The 17,803-nt window shown below is 37.0% G+C and overlaps 1 non-coding gene across 1 annotated transcript; it reads left to right on the top strand.

Moving 5' to 3' along the window:
- The first annotated feature begins 2,473 nt into the window (after positions 1–2,473).
- Positions 2,474–2,580, top strand: LOC119260083 (U6 spliceosomal RNA). Its single transcript, XR_005128698.1, has one exon. It is a non-coding gene; the product is annotated as a U6 spliceosomal RNA (small nuclear RNA).
- Positions 2,581–17,803: the final 15,223 nt, after the last annotated feature.

Raw genomic sequence — 17,803 nt, 5'->3', positions numbered from 1 at the left:
GTTTTTGTGTATGGTGTGAGGTAGTAGTCAAGCTTCATTCTTTTGCATGTAGCAACCCAGTTTTCCCAGCACCATTTATTGAACAAAATTTCTTTGCTCCATTGCATATTCTTTGTTCCTTTGTTATAGCAGCACTATATACAATAGCTGAGCTATGGAAACAACCCAAATGCCCACAAATAGATGACTGGATCAAGAAGACGTGGTACATATACACAATGGAATATTACTCAGCAATCAAAAAAGATAAACTCATGCAATTTGCAGCAACAAGGATGGAGCTAGAAGGGATCATGCTCAGTGAAATAAGCCAGAAAGAAAAAGAAAACTACCAGATGGTCTCACTCATAGCAGGAATTTAGAAAACCTAAATAAGGGACCAGGAAAAAGACCAATTATAATAAAGTAAAAATCAAAATCAACAAGCAACTATAAACCAGAGACATACTACAGGGGTTGTGGGTGGGGAGGAGAGAGTATGATCAAAACAAGGGGGGGTGGGAATTGTATGGGGACTATAACCAAGATGAAAATGCATACATTGTGCAAAAATGAAAAATGATGTAAAAATATATAACATTAAAAAAATAATAATAAAAAAACTTTAAAGGCTAATAATCCTTGTCACAGCAAGCACACAGATGCGCTAGTCTTGCCACATGTTCCAACAGGTATACTTTGGGGAACGCCTTGATACAGAAAATAAGCAGTTTTGTCATTAAGAAAGCAGGCTTAGCATAGTGACTAAAAGTATGTGCTTTTTCTTCAGCTAGGCCCACCTGCTAATCTCATCTCTATTATTATCTGTATGATTAAGAAAGTCACTTGATTAATTGGGGAGAATGATAACTGCCTTAGGGGTTTGATGCAAGAGTTAAATGAGAAAAAACATTATTAATGTACTTAACACACTATTGACATGTGACTATCATTGTAGCAGTAGTTGCCGTAGTTCTTGCAATTGTCCACAGAAAACAACATGAGAGTGGGGAATCTGTGATCTAGGAAACTTAAAGCCCATAATCCAATTTTATGGTTATTTTCAATCACAGGCTCTTGAAATATTAGGAAGCCCATAGAAGTGTAATACAATTTAATTCATATGCTCTTACACATCCATAGAACTGAGAATAGCTATGTTCCTGATTATATTTAACTGCTATTCAAAGCATTCAGTATTACAAAGTAAAGAAAAAATACTGTCTTTGCTCTTAAAAGAATGGTCTAAAAAACAAAAATGGCCACAGTGTATTTTAGAAAGACTGACAATACTAGGTATTCTAAATGCAGACTTGGTAGAGTTTCCTCTATAATGAGTTCCTAATTGAGTCTTCAGACATCTTTCCAGGCAACTTGGCTTGGTAATCAGGATACTGCAATTATTTTACAAACTCTTTGTCAGGCTTTCAGCCAACGTCCATCTATACTAGTGAATGGTTAGCACACCAGCCCCTAAAGCCTGAATACAAGCCATAAACTAAAATGTTATGCAGTAGTCTAGACTAGGCTGTGATGTGATCAACAACTCTGGCTCTGGGGAGATGTCCTGTCTTAATATTCTGAACATGTTGCAAGAACAGCAGCAAGAAATCTGTTGTTGGGCATTCAAGGTCAGGTTCTGCTGAAAGGGCGTTGATTAATGTAAATATATCAATCAAAGGAAGCAAGTGCTTTATTCTGGCATTCTGGCATTCATTATTCTGGCTTCTGAATTACATGGTAAGAGACTCACCAAAATATAGTAAAGACATGGAATCTGAAACAACATTGAGCTTTTTCGTGAAGAAGGGTCAAATCACATTTCAGACCAAGAAACTTTTAACTCAGTATAGGCCGTCACCATCTGGCTACCCGGGAACAACATATCATTCAAACCCTCAGATAACATAATAATCTTCTTGCCAAAACCTAAGTACTAAGGACAAGTACTTAGCACTTAGAAATCAAAAGCCCAGGACTTGGAAATAATGGATACCTGTGTCTTCTGAGTTATCTGTAAATGTTGGCACCAATATGGAAATTCAGCATCATCTAATTATAGCAAAAATGGGCAGAAATAACACTGACTTCTTTGGAGAAACCAACCTAATTTTGGAAATAATTCAATATAGAGCAGGATTAAATGATGACAGATGATCTAATTTAACATGGTATATTTTATTCTATTTTTCTATTCCTCTTTTATATCTATATTATTCTATTTAGTAAACACTACAGAGCATATACAATGATGCACATATCTCTAAGCACTTAGAAACATTAGATCATTTCGTCTTCATAATAACCTTATGAAATAGATAGCATTATGAACCACCTTTGACATACAAAGATACTGGCAGTAGTAAGCCTTGAAATTCTAGGTTTCTAAAATTTGTGAGACAAAGATACTCGAAGGATCTAAATTTCTCTGTAAGAGATTTTAAAACACAGGTTAAGTAGCCAGTTTTCTTATCAGCATAAAACAGGCCCAAGAGTGCTTGCTTCGGCAGCACATATACTAAAATTGGAACGATACAGAGAAGATTAGCATGGCCCCTGCGCAAGGATGACACGCAAATTCGTGAAGTGTTCCATATTTTTAGAGACACTCTATGGGGGTTGGGGGCCAGGGAAAGGAGGGCTTGGGGTAAAAATAAGGGGGTTGTAATTGTATGGGGAATATAAAAATAAAATTTGAATTAAAAAAACAAAAACAGGCCCAAGAACCTAGAAAATAAAGATTATAAAATACCCACTCTTCTCCCCCAACCTCCTGGCACGAAAAAGCCCTTATGAAGCCAGGTCCTGGTTGTCTTAATGGTATTTATTTCCACTAAATACAGGCAAAGTAGAATCAATTGCCAAATGGCTTTAACACACACTACTCATTCTCCCTCCCTTCCAGATTTTGTTCATGCTCGCTCACTCTCTCCGTCTTTGTTCTTTTCCATCTAGGTCTCACTTCTCTCTGATTCCCTCACAGAAGTAATTATCAGAAGACTCCCCTCCCTCTGATAAACTACAGGGGCTAATAAAGAGTTTGGTTAAGAGGGGTGCTGACTATGAAAGGATTTACTTCAAAGACGGGCACATCAAAGTCACTTGCAAGAAGTCAAGAGATCTTGCTGAGCTTGGCTGGCCTGAGCGTCTTCTCCCCTCACCTCCTTGCTCAAACTTCCACTCAGGGACTACTCAAGATGGAAGGCATCTAGAACTCAAGCTGGCTGCCTCCCTCTGCACCAGCTGGGGAGAATAAGCAATACCTAGTAGGTGTCACATCTTTTGTTTTGATTAAGTAAACGCTCTCAGTAGATATCGCTGAATAATATTAGCACCTAATTCTCCTGGGGGATATTTTTCCTTCTTGAAGTATTTGACAGTAGTTTTCAAATTAGGTGGCATAAATGCAATGAGGATTTGTGCCAGTGTGGTCTAGTGCGCTGAGTGATACAAGAGTTAAGGATGAATGATCTGTGATGTCATCAAAAGTATATTCTTGGAGCTGCAGCGACATATGTTATAGGAAAGGAAATAAATGAACTTGAAATAACCTATCACGTTGTAACACCAAGTGAAGAATTTATCTTCAGAACTGGACAATGTTAACAATACAACAAATATCCAGAAGGAAACTGTAGATTCTGATTATCACACTGATTATTTGAGAGATATGGATTTAGGTTGTCACAGAAATGAAGCATTTTGGTGCTTTTGCTTTGTCACCTCTCATCCATATCTTATCTACACTTCAGCTATAACCTCTATGTTGTTTATGAGTCTCTTTTCTGCCTTCATATTAAAATCTGTTGCACATTTTCCTTTGTATTCTCTCCAACCCCAGCCAAAGCCCTACCCAGAGAAGGAAATAGTGAATACTGCCTGAGTGAGTGATGATGAGAAAGTATAAATGAAGGCCTTGTGTACAACTTTTTCTTCACTTGAAGTCAATCTGGAAGACAGTTCACTGGTATGAATTGTTTAATTCCAGCTAAAACAGAGCCCAAAAGCTATTTAATGTTAAGCTCAGAAGAATTTTTGCTGTTTGCTTGGCATGTTATCTAAGAATGTGAATTTAAATTACAAATGGTTTATGACTATGAAAGTTGATGCTATATTTTCTCAGTCTACCAACCATGTGATTCGCAGTGCAAACAGAACTTGGGGACGAAATATCTTTCCATCCCTTTAGAGAATGGAACATATGATTGACTCGTGCCCAATGTCATGTTTAAGGAACTTAGAAAAATTCAACATTAGACTTATAGTGTTGTCATCATTGTTACACCTGCTGCTAAAACCCATATTTTGCCAAACTTCCTACAGCTTTGGATTTGCAGGGCTATCTACAATAGAGTTTTTTTTTTTTTTATGTGATTGCTTATTGCATCTTTATTTTTTTTTATTTTTTTAATAATAAATTTTATTTTTATATTCCCCATAAAATTGCAGCCCCCCCATTCTGACCCCAATCCCTCCCCTCCCACCCCCGCCCCCCTAAAAGTGTCTCTGGTTCGTAGTTTTTTGTTGATTTTGATTTTCACTTTCTTATAGTTATTCGTTTTCCTGGTCCCTTATTTAAGTTTTCTAGATTCCTGCTATGAGTGAGACCATCCGGTATTTTTCTTTTTCTTTTTGGCTTATTTCGCTGAGCATGATCCCTTCCAGTGCCATCCATGTTGCTGCAAATTGCATGTGTTTATCTTTTTTGAATGCTGAGTAATATTCCATGGTATATATGTACCACATCTTCTTGTTCCACTCATCTATTTTTGGGCATTTGGGTTGTTTCCAAAGCTTAGCTATTGTAAATAGTGCTGCTATAAACATAGGGGTGCAGGTGTTCTTTGGAATTGATGTTTCTGTGTCCTTTGGGTAAATACCTAGGAGTGGAATTGCTGGATCATATGGAAGCTCTATGTTTAGTAGGTCCAGAAATCTCCACACAGCTCTCCACAGTGGTTGGACCAGTTTGCACTCCCACCAACAGTGCAGAAGAGTTCCTTTTTCTCCACACCCTCGCCAACATTTGTTGTTGCTAGTTTTTTTAATATGTGCCATTCTCACTGGTGTAAGATGGTATCTCATGGTAGCTTTGATTTGCATTTCCCTGATGATAAGTGATGGTGAACATTTTTTCATATGCCTGTTGGCCATTTGCATTTCCTCTTCAGAGAAGTTTCTTTTTAGCTCTTCTGCCCATTTTTTGACTGGATTCTTTTCTTTGTTGTTGTTGAGTCTCATCAGCTCTTTGCAGATTTTTGTGATCAGTCCTTTATTATTAGTGTTGGGTGCAAAAATGTTCTCCCAGTTGGTGGGGTTTCTCTTTGTTTTTGTTATTGTCTCTTTTTCTGTGCAGAAGCTCTTTAATTTGATGTAGTCCCAGCTGTTGATCTTTGCCTTCACTATCACTGCTTTGGGTGATGTGTCTGTAAAGATGTCTTTGATGTGTAAATCACGTAGTGTTTCGCCTATATTTCCTTCTATATATTTTATGGTTTCAGGTCTTATGTCTAGTTCTTTAATCCATTTTGAGTTGATTTTTGTGTATGGTGTGAGGTAGTGGTCAAGCTTCATTCTTTTGCATGTAGTGACCCAGTTTTCCCAGCACCATTTATTGAACAAACTTTCTTTGCTCCAATGCATAGTCTTTGCTCCTTTGTCAAAGATTAGTTGACCATAAATCTGTGGGTTTATTTCTGGATTTTCTATTCGATTCCATTGGTCTGTATGTCTGTTCTTGTTCCAATACCATGCAGTTTTGATGATTATGGCTTTGTAGTAGAGTTTGAAGTCTGGGAGTGTGATGCCTCCATTCCCTTCTTTTTTTTTCAGGAGAGCTTTGGCTATTCGGGGTTTTTTGTGATTCCATATGAATTTCATCAATAATTGTTCTATTTCTTTGAAGAATGACATTGAAATTCTGATTGGAATAGCATTGAATCTGTATATTGCTTTTGGAAGGATGGCCATTTTAATAATGTTTATTCTTCCAATCCATGAGCAGGGGATGTCTTTCCATTTCTTTGTGTCTTCTTCTATTTCTTTTCACAGTGTTTTATAGTTTTCTTTGTATAGGTCCTATACAATAGAGTTTTGCTTGCTAACATGTAACCATTGCTATTATCAGCTGAAAAGCCTAAAACCTAGTGCAAGTTCTGTGTCTTGTACTTTGCTACCAAAAACAAACAAAAATGCTAACCAAGTGATTAGGATCATGCCATTTGACATAGAAAAAGCACCTGACAAAATTCAACATCTTTCATAATAGAAACTTTCAGCAAGATAGGAATAGAGGGCCTCCCTGGTGGCGCAACCAGTTAAGATGCAACCTATGAAGCTGTCCACAGCCTCTGCAGCATGAGTTTGATCCCTGGCCAGCCAGGGAACAACCCACATGACACAGCAGACCTCTCCTGAATTGTCTGCTGCTCCCCTCAGCAGTGTACTTCGGTCAATATGCTTGTTTTGCTCCCCACTCTTTCTCTGGTGAGTCCTCTCACCCACCACACCTCTGGCCTGTACCCCAGCTCTTCAATGCATCAATAAATAAACCTTTAAAAATATATAAAAAAGATAGGAATAGAGAGGTGCTAACCTAAACTTAATAAAGAATATCTACATAAAATCTACAGCTAACATCATACTTAATGGTAAAAGACTGAATCCTTTTCCTATAACATCAGCAACCGAGACAAGAATGTCTGAGGTATACTCTCACCACTCTTATTCAATATAACTGAAGAAATTCCATCCATTTCAATAAGCAAAGTGAATAAAAGGCATGCAAATTGGAAAGGAAGAAGTAAACCACCTCTATTTGCATATGATATGATTATACACGGAAAATATCCCAAAAATAATCTTAGAATTAATAGATGAGTTCATCAAGGTCAAAGGATAACAGATCAACATACAAAAATCAATCACATTTCCTCACCCTAATGATAAATATGCAGAAAACAAAATTAAAATCACAATCTCATTTACAAGTTCTCCAAAGGAAATGAAATAGTTTAATATATTCAAAACATAGCATGTATAGGATCTGTATGCTGAAAATTATAAATTGATGAAATTAATCAATGACCTAGATAAATGTGGAAACATACTGTGTTCATGGATTGGAAGACTCAAGATTACAGACATCAGTTTTTCCCAAATTGAAATACAGATTTAATGCAATGCCTATCAAAATCCCATTAAGGTTATTTTGTAGACGTAGCTCACTCTAAAACTTATATAGAATGGCACAGACCTGACAATGATTAAAACAATTTCACAACAAAGAACAAAATAGAAATAAACACTGTAATCAATATTATTGTTTATTGTATGGTTACAGTAACCAAGACAATGTGGTATCAGTGGAGAGATAAACACACAGATCAATGGAAGAGAACAGAAAATCCAGAAATAAACTCATACAAATATGCTCATTGATTTTTAACAATTGTGCAAAAGTAATTCAATGGAGTTAGGAGAGCCTTTTCAACAAATGGTGCTGAAAATAATACATCCATTTACAAAATGTGAATCTTAACCTAAGTTTCACCTCCCTGTAATAAGAATCATATCAGAGATAAAAAGTATCTCAAAATGGATCACAGACTTAATTGTAAAATTTTAAACTACAAAACTTTTAGGGAACAAGAGAGAAAAATCTATAAGACCTAATGCTAGGCAAAAGATTTCTTAGACTTGACACCAAAAATACAGTTCATGAAAGAAAAAATTGATAAAATGGACCTCATCAAAATAAAAACATGCTAGTCATACACAAAGAGATTTATAAGCTCTACTACATAAAAAATGAATAACATTTAAATTATCAAAAAGTCAAAAGGCAAACATCAAAGTCTAAGACAACATATTTACAACATATAGCCAACAGAAGATTAATATCCAAAATATATTAAGAACTCATTCAAATGAAACTTTTAAAAAAGTTAACCCAAAAGAAAATGGACAATCTATGACAAAGAAGCAAATATACAGTCCAAAAATTAAGTTAAAAAATAAGTTTCAGAAAAAAATTGTCAGAAACTATGATGAGGCAATTTTACAAAAGAAGAAATACTAATAGTTGATAAACTTAGAAGAGTGACTTATTAATTAGGGAAATGAACATGACACCATAAGAAGATACTATTTAATACCTACTAGAATGGGAATCAAGACTTAGGGACAACATGCAACAAAGCTCATTCTTATACACAGCTGGCAAAGGTTTCAATTCATACAACCTTACAGAAAATAAATTTGGCATTATTTATTATAGATGAATATACTCTCTGTCTCAACATTTCTGCTTTTGAGCCTATATCCTAGAGAAACTTTTCCATGTACATCAGGAGATATTTCCATCAATATCAGTAGCAACAGCTTGCCTTAGAGTTAAAAAAAAAATTAATTTTTAAAAAGTTTCATACCCATCTAAAAGGGAATGGATAAATTAAATTTTGAGAGATGCAGTGTAATGTGATATAGTACTAAAAATGAATATAAGCAATCACATAAACTTAGAAACAGGCCCAAACATCAAACACAGAAGCTCAAATATAGTATTAAATCATTCTGACAAAACTCAAAAACAGGGGGCCTCCCTGGTGGCACAAGGAGTTAAGCACAGCACTGTGAAGCTATCAGCAGCCTCTGCAGCAGAAGTCTGATCCCCCACCAGCCAGGGAGCTACCCACATGGCGCAGCAGACCTCTTCTTTCTCACCCACTGCTCCCCACCACAGTGTTATTTCAGTCAGTCTGCCTGTTCTGTTTCCCACACTCTCTGGTGAATCCTCTCACCCACCCACCCCCACACCTCTTGCCTGTGCCTCAGTTCTTGTATGCATAAATAAATAAATCTTTAAAAAAAACCTCAAAAACAGGGGCTCCCTGGTGGCGCAAGGATTAAGATGCAACCTATGAAGTAATCATTGCAGTCATTGTAGCACGAGTTCCATTCCCGGCCAGCCAGGGAACAACTCACATGGTGCAGCAGACCTCTCCTGACTCGCCTGCTGCTCCCCTCAGCAGTGTACTTTAGTCAATCTGCCTGTTCTGTGCCCCACTCCATCTCTGGTGAATCCTCTCACCCCCCACACCTCTGGCCTATACCCCAGCTCTTGTATGCATAAATAAATAAATCTTTTTTAAAAAACTCAAAAACAAGCAAAGTTAAGAAGACACTTACATGAGTGTTTCAACTATATTTTTAAGCAAAGAAAAAACAAGCAGGAAAGAGAGATCTAAAAGGAACACAAAGGAAGGTTCAACAAGTTTAGAGATAACCTAGTTCTGCAATTGGGGATGGATTCACAAGTGTCTATGTTACCTTGCTTTATAAACTTCATATTTGGTACATATAATATTTTCTATGTATCAACTAAATATTATAAAGTCAAATTTTAAAATATTACCATTTAAGAAGAAAAGATTCAAGAATAAGTTAATGAACAAAAGTTAGGCTTGTACCCTAATTTTCTCAATATTCACCTCACGAAAATGACTTACAGCACAAGCACATAATTGAGTGAAAAGAATACCAGTTTTGAGTGAAAAGAACACTAGTTTGACAGTTCAATAATATCTGGATTTAAGTCTTGGCCTTGGGAATCTCAGGTATGTGCTCAGTGACTTGGTTCAAGAAGTATTCACATTTAGCTTCCTGCTCTGTGAATAGGAAGTCGCTGCACCTACCTCACAAGTATGACATAAATTGAATTACAATGTTAACACAGAGCAGCTACTAGAGAATTGCTCCAAAAGGATGTAGTGTGTTCAGTCCATGCCACTGTATTTTTATTCTATTTTACAAATTGGGTAATTCTTTGAGACACCAAGCACCTGCCAGTCTCCAAGTTATAGAAAGTATCTTATTTTACCACCTAGAAGGTATGAGGGGTGCAAAAAAGCAGAAATTACATTTACTCATTTAGTCAACATCTATCACTTGTTGGGTATTGTTTAGTACTAAGAATTTTACAGATAATCACACTTTTCATCCCCAGGCAGTCCTATGAATAAGGCACTGACAATTCTCCAAAGGAGAAATCTGAGTTTAATTTTCTTGCCCAAAAGCATTCAGCTGGTCACTAGCAGCATGAGGGTGTGAAACTAATTCTTATCTCAGCCTCACCCAACTTCCTTTCACTACTCCAGTTCCTCCACCCCTAAGAACAATTGCCACCTCCTCCACCCCAAATCCTCCTCAGCAATCTCCCATTCAGTTCTTATTTTAGTTTTAGGGGGTCAATGGAATTGACAGCTCATTTTCAAAGAACTTAAAGTTGATTCCTTTGAATTCTAATGAATTCTTAATGACTTCCTCATCAAGTTCCTCATTTCTTTTATTTGTGAAACTCGAATTCACTTCTATGAGCATTAGAGGGAATAAAAAAATTCTAGCAGAGTTTTAGAGTATGTACATAGGTGGTGTATACAGCATAAGAATAATACACAAATAGGATTATCACCATGAGATGAAACTTAAATCTTCCTGTCACTAAAACTCAGGGACCTTTGAGTTCTTGTGGACACATCACTGAGAAAAGGAAAAGAGAAAGAATCAGAATCATAGGCAGGAAAAGATGAAATTGCCACATGGCCTTTTTAATAATACTGCTAAAGGTGATACTCCATTTGATACATCATCATTATCATCACCCCTCTCATGACTCAGAGTGCCTTCTGCTTACACACTAGTCATTGGATTTCTAAATGTATACATGGTACAAAAGATCCACATTTCCTTTATGTCTGTCAATTTTTCATTCTTCCTCTTGGTGATGTTATTGAGTAGATATCCCAGTTCTGTATATTATTTTTTTTTTAATTTTTATTGAGGAAATATTAGTTTACAGCACTATATGCAGTTCCTTGGTATTGGATCTACCTCTTCAGCTGTGAGTTACTGTAACACCCACCACGGAGACAACATAGCTCTCCCCTGTAGTCCACTGGGCCCCTCCACACTGTGCTCTCTCCACTTTTCTCCTCCTCTCTGATAGCCTCAATTTTATTTTATTTTTTTTAAGATTATTTATTTACACACACACACACACACACAAGCACTGGGTACAGTCAGAAGCGCGGGAGGGTGAGAGAATTCACCAGAGCCAGAGAGGGAAGCAGAGCAGGCAGAAGGACCGAAGTACACTGCTGAGGGGAGCAGCGGGCGGCAGGAGAGGTCTGCGCGCCATGTGGGACCCTCCTCTGGTGGCCGGGGAGCAGCCAGGGTTCGAACCCGCGCCACAGAGGCTGCGGGCAGCTTCGCAACCCAGCGCTCAACCGCTGCGCCATCGGGGAGGCCCTAGTTCTGTATATTATTAAGTAGATAACTTTGATCAAGTTAATTTCCATGAGCTTCAGTTTCCTCATCGGTAAAGCAGATTCTAATATTCCATTATTGACCTCATTATCTAATGATATAGATCTAGTACCCACAATCTATCTCATTAGATTGTTATGAGAATTAAATGAGATAATGTGCCACAGCTGAAGGGCACAGTGCAGGATATTGTTGCACTGCAAGTGCCTAATACTTATCACCAACATTGGCATCTGCATCATATTTTGAGATAAAAAAATGCAGTGACACCAATATATTTGATAAAGAATAGGACGTTTTATGATATCAAGGATATTAATGATACAGATGATGATGCAACCAGAACCAATCAAATGAAAAAATAATTCAAGAGAATTTTTTCAAAACAAACTGTGGTAGATCACAACACCCACCTGTACATAATGAGAACAACAGACAAACCTGACCCTTAATGTTCAGTCTCTGTATAAGGTATCCTTTTCTTCTTCCTTTTATTTAAAACTACTCCTTTCAAAAAAAAAAAAAAAATAAAAAAATAAATAAATAAAACTACTCCTTTCTAGGAGTATTTCTTTTAAAAAAAAGATTTATTTATTTATACAAGAACTGGAGTACAGGCAAGATATGCAGGAGGGTGAGAGGAGACAGAGCAGGGAACAGAACAGCAGACTGACTGAAATACACTGCTGAGGGGAGCAGTGGGCGAGACAGGAGAGGTCTGCCACACCACGTGGGTATCTCCCCAGCCGGCCAGGATCGAACCCACACCACAGAGACTGCGGACAGCTTCACAGCGCAGCGCTCAACCCCCTGCACCACCAGAGATGCCCTCTTCTTCCTTTTTTTTATTGCCTCAATTTATAATTCATCCTACTATAACAAAGATCCCACATTAACTGACTGAAAATAAGAGTGGGAAAAAATAAGAAAAGGGGATACAAAAGCACATTCATTCATGTTTTTACAGTGTTTGATATTTCCCCCCAAGTGTGATATAATTGTATATAATTGTATTGTGATAATTTTAGACTCTGCAAGACCATGAACACAACCCTCACATTAATTTATGACAGTTTATCTTATATCCATATGCGAAAGTTCACTGGGCTTGTCTTTTTTCAGACCATGATGAGGCCACTATTGATTTAGTACTTGACTAGAATACAAAGCCACAAAACACATAACATGGGGAAAGCTAATTATGATAATAAGAATCAAGCATACATAATTCCATTAAAAGTAGTTAGTCACTGCTCTTCATATAGTATGACACTTTTTTTATATTTGTTCTTTAGGAGAAAATTACCTTTTAGTGTTAATTGGACTATAAATGCACTGTTTACATTGAGAGAAAAAAAACTAATGCTATATTTCATGTCAAAACGAGTACTGATACTTTCTTTATTCAAGAGTGTGTAACGAAAGCCAACTTTCTACATGCTGAATCACTGACTGAGCTTCCAATGAAGAAGACTATACTCCTTGCTGGCTTTTGCAAGTAGACATTCATGTCCAGGTTCACATAAGTTATCAAAAGCTACCTTGCCGGCTCTTACTTTCTACAAGGAACAGGAGTTTTCTAACTACATTCAACTACTAAGACAAAAGTTAATTCTGTTTCTCAAGAGAACAAGGAACCACAGAGCAAACATTTTGTACAAAATCCAAAGGAATTCCAGAGTTTCTGAGGAAAAGCAGAGCATTGAATTCATCTATCCCAAAATTCTAGCAAATGAAGGAAAATCTCCAAAGGTAGATGTTTCCAGCAAGAAGTCAACTGCCTCAAAAGGTAACCTATTCTGGGCCTCCCCTGGTGGCGCAGTGGTTGAGCGCTGGGTTGCGAAGCTGCCCGCAGCCTCTGCAGCCTCTGCAGCCTCTGAAGCACCGGTTCAATCCCCGGCCACCAGCGAGGGTCCCACATGGCATGCAGACCTCTCCTGCTGCCTGCTGCTTCCCTCAGCAGTGTACTTCACTCCTTCTGCCTATTCTGTACTCTGCTCTGGCTCTGTGAATTCTCTCACCCTCCCGTGCTTCTGATTGTACCCAGTGCTTGCATGAATAAATAAATAAATCTTTAAAAAAAAAAAAGGTAACCTATACTATGTCTGAATAAGCTTAACTGTGAGAAAGTTCTTTAATGGTCTAAACAACTTACGCTTACCTGATGGAACAAGTTCTTTAATCTAAACATACATTAAGACAAATTGATATAGACCAATGATGTGAAAGAGAAGGTGAAACAAACTGAATACACAAGAGAGGTAGGGAATATTTATGTGCCATAATAATATGAAGAAAAGTCTCCATTTCTACTATGATAGAGACACCAATTAATATAAAAATTTTTCATTTTCATCCATCAAGCTGACAAACACTTTTGAAAAGTAATAAATGTTGAAGACTGCATGAAAAGTAAGGCATGGAGAAGGGGATAAGTTGTCAAGTAATGGCAACAGAGAGTATGCTGCTGTTTTCCCATGTGCTTTTTTTAAATAAGAATCAAAAATTTCAAAAATATTCCGAAGCATTTTTGATCTGAAGGTTCAGTTCTTACTGATTTATTTTAAGGGAGAAAATGTGTACAAGTTTTCATTAAAGCATTATTTAAATATAAATTTTGAAATATTAGAAATATTAGTAATAGTCATAATATTTTATGATTTTTTAGAATTAAAGGAACTTCAGAAGGTTGTCAGGATAAGATTGGTTTACACTGGATGCTAATGCTCTCCTGCCAGTTCTCCAAATACCATTTTTGTGGAATTAACTAAAACAGGTCTAAAAACTCACAGGAAAGTAAGAAATGTGGACTTGCCAATCTGGATCATCCTTCTTCAAACAGGAATCTTCATGAAATTCTCAGTATTCACAACAGCAGCAACTCTAAAGGAATGTGTCTGTCCTACTCACCAGACTCTTTGGGGATCTTCCAAATTAGGTTCCAATAAAAAACTATTAAGACCCGTTGTATTTTCCCCAAGTAGTTGAAATACTCCTTTAGTATTTTTAATGTGGCTAAGATGCAATTTCAACAGGAGCATACTGCTAAAGATAATTATGTTATCATTATCTTAAATTGTATTAAAATTCTTAATTGCTTATGCCATCTATTTTACTTTTTATTCATTTATAACTTAACCTTTCCAAAAATGATATAAGGAAAACGTATGATACCATGTTCAGTCTGTCAAGTCTGTTAAGCAGGAAGTACATGTCCATTATCTAGAATGTGAGTCCAAGTGGGACTATAGAGTTGAATATGACTGAATTTAGGCTAATTTAATTAGCAGTCCACACAAATCTTTAGTCTGGATTGCTCATGGTAAATGACAGTAATCATGGCAGAAGACATACAATAATAAAATTTCTTACAGGAAGTACTTACTACTTAAACCACTATACCACCTAATTAAAAATAGAGCCCTCTAATAAGAAAAAATTTCTTGATAAGAACAAAGAATACCATGTTCTTTCATCAAGTCGCCTCTATGAATAAAAATACCTATATATTACCTTAAAAGCAGTGTAAATAAAGGAGCTAAAATTCAATACAAGGAAAACTGAGGGGACTAGAAAATTTCACGTTTGTAATAGTGACTAGATTTATAATAACTCGGAGTGGGAAAAAATAGGCATTTCTTTACAGGAGGCAGGGAAGAAATATGACATGAAAGCCAGAGGCTATGCTGAGCCAGTGAAATTGTCCATTATTTAAACTGCAGGTGGTGACACTCACATAAACTGGCATAGCAAGATGCATCCAAAATGAGTGATATGAGAGAATTTAGTGTGAAATCCACCGTGGGATTCCATACTTCAAGGGAGGGTACATGTGTGCTTTCCCCTAGGAGAACATGGTACTGGAAATGCTAACCTTGAAAAGACAAATTAAAGGCTAAGTACATTGAATCTTTAATTGCAATTCAATTTATGAGTTATTAACAACTCGGCGGTAAGTTGGGAGAATTAGTATTCTTATAAAGAGAAGGAAAAGGTGGCAGAGGAAAGGAAAAGAAAAAGGAGACAGGAAGATAAAGAAGAAAGCAGGTGCAAGGGAAAAGGTAAATAAAGGAGGGGAAGGAGGAAATATGAAAAAATAAAGACAGTGGAGAAGAGAGAGATTTAGGAAATAGGTGAAAATAAGTCAGAAGGAAAAGATAAATTGCAGATAGTCTCACTTATATGTGGAATAGGGAGAAACCAAACAAAAGGGCAAGAAAAAGACAAAACTAGCAAGCTGACCATAGAGGGGAATGGAGGGGGTCAAAACAGCGGAGGGAAGAACACAGGGAATATGCAGACGGTTCACCAGCGATATGGTGGTGGGAGAACTCGGGGGACTACTGCTGTACTGTACGAAACTGAACTATGAGGTAAGAAAATAAAAAGATAAAAGATCCAGTGTTGCCAAATGTTGTGACTACATGGAATCTCAAAAAACAACAACAACAACAACAACCAATTAGTTCTCCTGTTTCCATAAAACTGTAAAACTGATTATGTTGGTCTTCATCATGCCCACTTTAAGCCTATATTTCAGGGATCATCAATATTTTCTGTAAAGCACCTTGTAATATAAGGTAAGGTGCTTTGTATTATAATAAATGTTCTTGTAGCAACTACTCAACTCTACTGCAGTGTCATGAAAGCAGCCACAGAGAATGTGCAGGTAAATAGGTGTGGCTTGATTTAAAAAAAAAAAAAGAAACTCTATTTATAAAGAGAGTCAGGATGCAAATTTGGCCAACCAGCCCAGAGAGTACCAATCTTACTTATCATACTGTTCCCTCTAACATTTGCCACCATCTCTATCCCCATAACTCAATCCATTACTGTCTTCATCACCTAACCCCACTGACTCCTCATAATTTTTACTATCATGCTCTTCATCTTCAAAACTTAACTATTCCTCCTCACTTACTGTCTTTAGACAGTACCTGTATCTTTCAGGTAGCAACTAGCCACCATAATAAAATATTCCCTGCTTAGAAGTTCATGAAAAGAAGACAACTACACTCTAGAGGTCACCACAAGGTCCTTCTATCTCTACCAAATGCATTCCAAGGAATGGTGCACTGCTTCTAGCCAACATGTACATCAGTCTTCATTCAATTATTCAAGAATAGAGTCCCTACAAACAAAGGTAATTTTTTAAAAGCAATTCTTGACCTCAAATGACTCAATCTAGTACAAGTAGAGATTACTTAACATGCCCATAACCTTCGATATTCTCCCACCTCAAGTCATTAAAAAGCTATTGGCAACCTCACAGGTGGGAAAATCAATCTGGAATGGGAAGACCAGAATAAAAATAATAATAATAGAGAAGATATTTGGGGACCAAATATGATCAAGCAAAATTTCTCCCGATAAAAGTTTCATTTCTGGTGAACCACTAGGATGTGGTTTCTTCCAAATAAGGAAGAAAACCAAATTTTTTCAAACATTATTTTGAATTTTTGCCAAAATACTTTTTATTCCTTCATGTTTACACCATTTTGCAAGGAATTTCCAGACAGAAATGATTCATAACTGTCTATCCTTGACACCATTCTAAATTAAAACTTATTAAAACAAATAAAATGTAGAAGTCTGCTTAAGGCTGTGGAACATTATAGTATGTCAGATTAATCTGCCCACCAGGACCAACTAGAAAAACTGGATGAAATATAATAACATCTGTGAGGTAGCAAATGGCCATCATGACAACAATGACAGCCATGGAGGTGTGTACCACAATCTCCCTTCAAGAGAGAACATGCTACAAAGATTGCCATAAGCTAACACCCTCCACATGTCACTCTCTGGAATCTGCTAAAGTATTCATGTTGAGGCCACAAACTCTCCAGGCTGCTTCTGCCCAAAGTGGGATTGTTCTAATGTGGACTCTACTCTGTAGCTCCTTATCAGCCTAGCTGTTTGTATCAGATCTGCTCTGGTCTGACACTTACAACTCATTCATCCTCTTTCCTCTCTGCTCTGCTTTCATAGGCACCAGGTTTGCATTGCATTATCTCTGTTTACCGCTGCCCTCTCTTCCCTGTCATTTCCATGCAAATTCTCCCAGGGACTCTCCTGCACATCCAATTCTGTCTTGGAGTCAGCTTCCCAGAAGAATGAAACTGACATAAGTTGGTACTTAGTGTGTTCAAAAAAGATGCACAATAAATTGAAGTTAGGACACCTACTCAACACACCCTTGTAGTTCACCAGAAATGAAACTTTTATGGGGAGAAATAATGCTTGATAATCCACCAATGGTAAGAAAAGAAGACTCCTTTCTAAGTGGCATGTGAGACAGAAACACATGGTAGTAGTTCAATTGCTGAAGAATTCGCCCAGTGGCAATCAGAAAAACATCCTGATGGGGCACAAGATCCTTACCAGTATGAAGATTTGGGCATTTTAAAATTATGGAAAAATAAAACATTCAAGGACAGGTGGAGTTTTCTTATTACTCAGTTGCATCAATAGCCTGCAGAGGAATAACAAACTTAAG

This window comes from Talpa occidentalis, unplaced genomic scaffold, assembly GCF_014898055.3.
Source record: "Talpa occidentalis isolate TD23 unplaced genomic scaffold, MPIMG_talOcc4v2.1 talOcc4.5, whole genome shotgun sequence".
Taxonomy (NCBI): Eukaryota; Metazoa; Chordata; class Mammalia; order Eulipotyphla; family Talpidae; genus Talpa; species Talpa occidentalis.
This window is presented reverse-complemented; position numbering and strand designations above follow the sequence as displayed.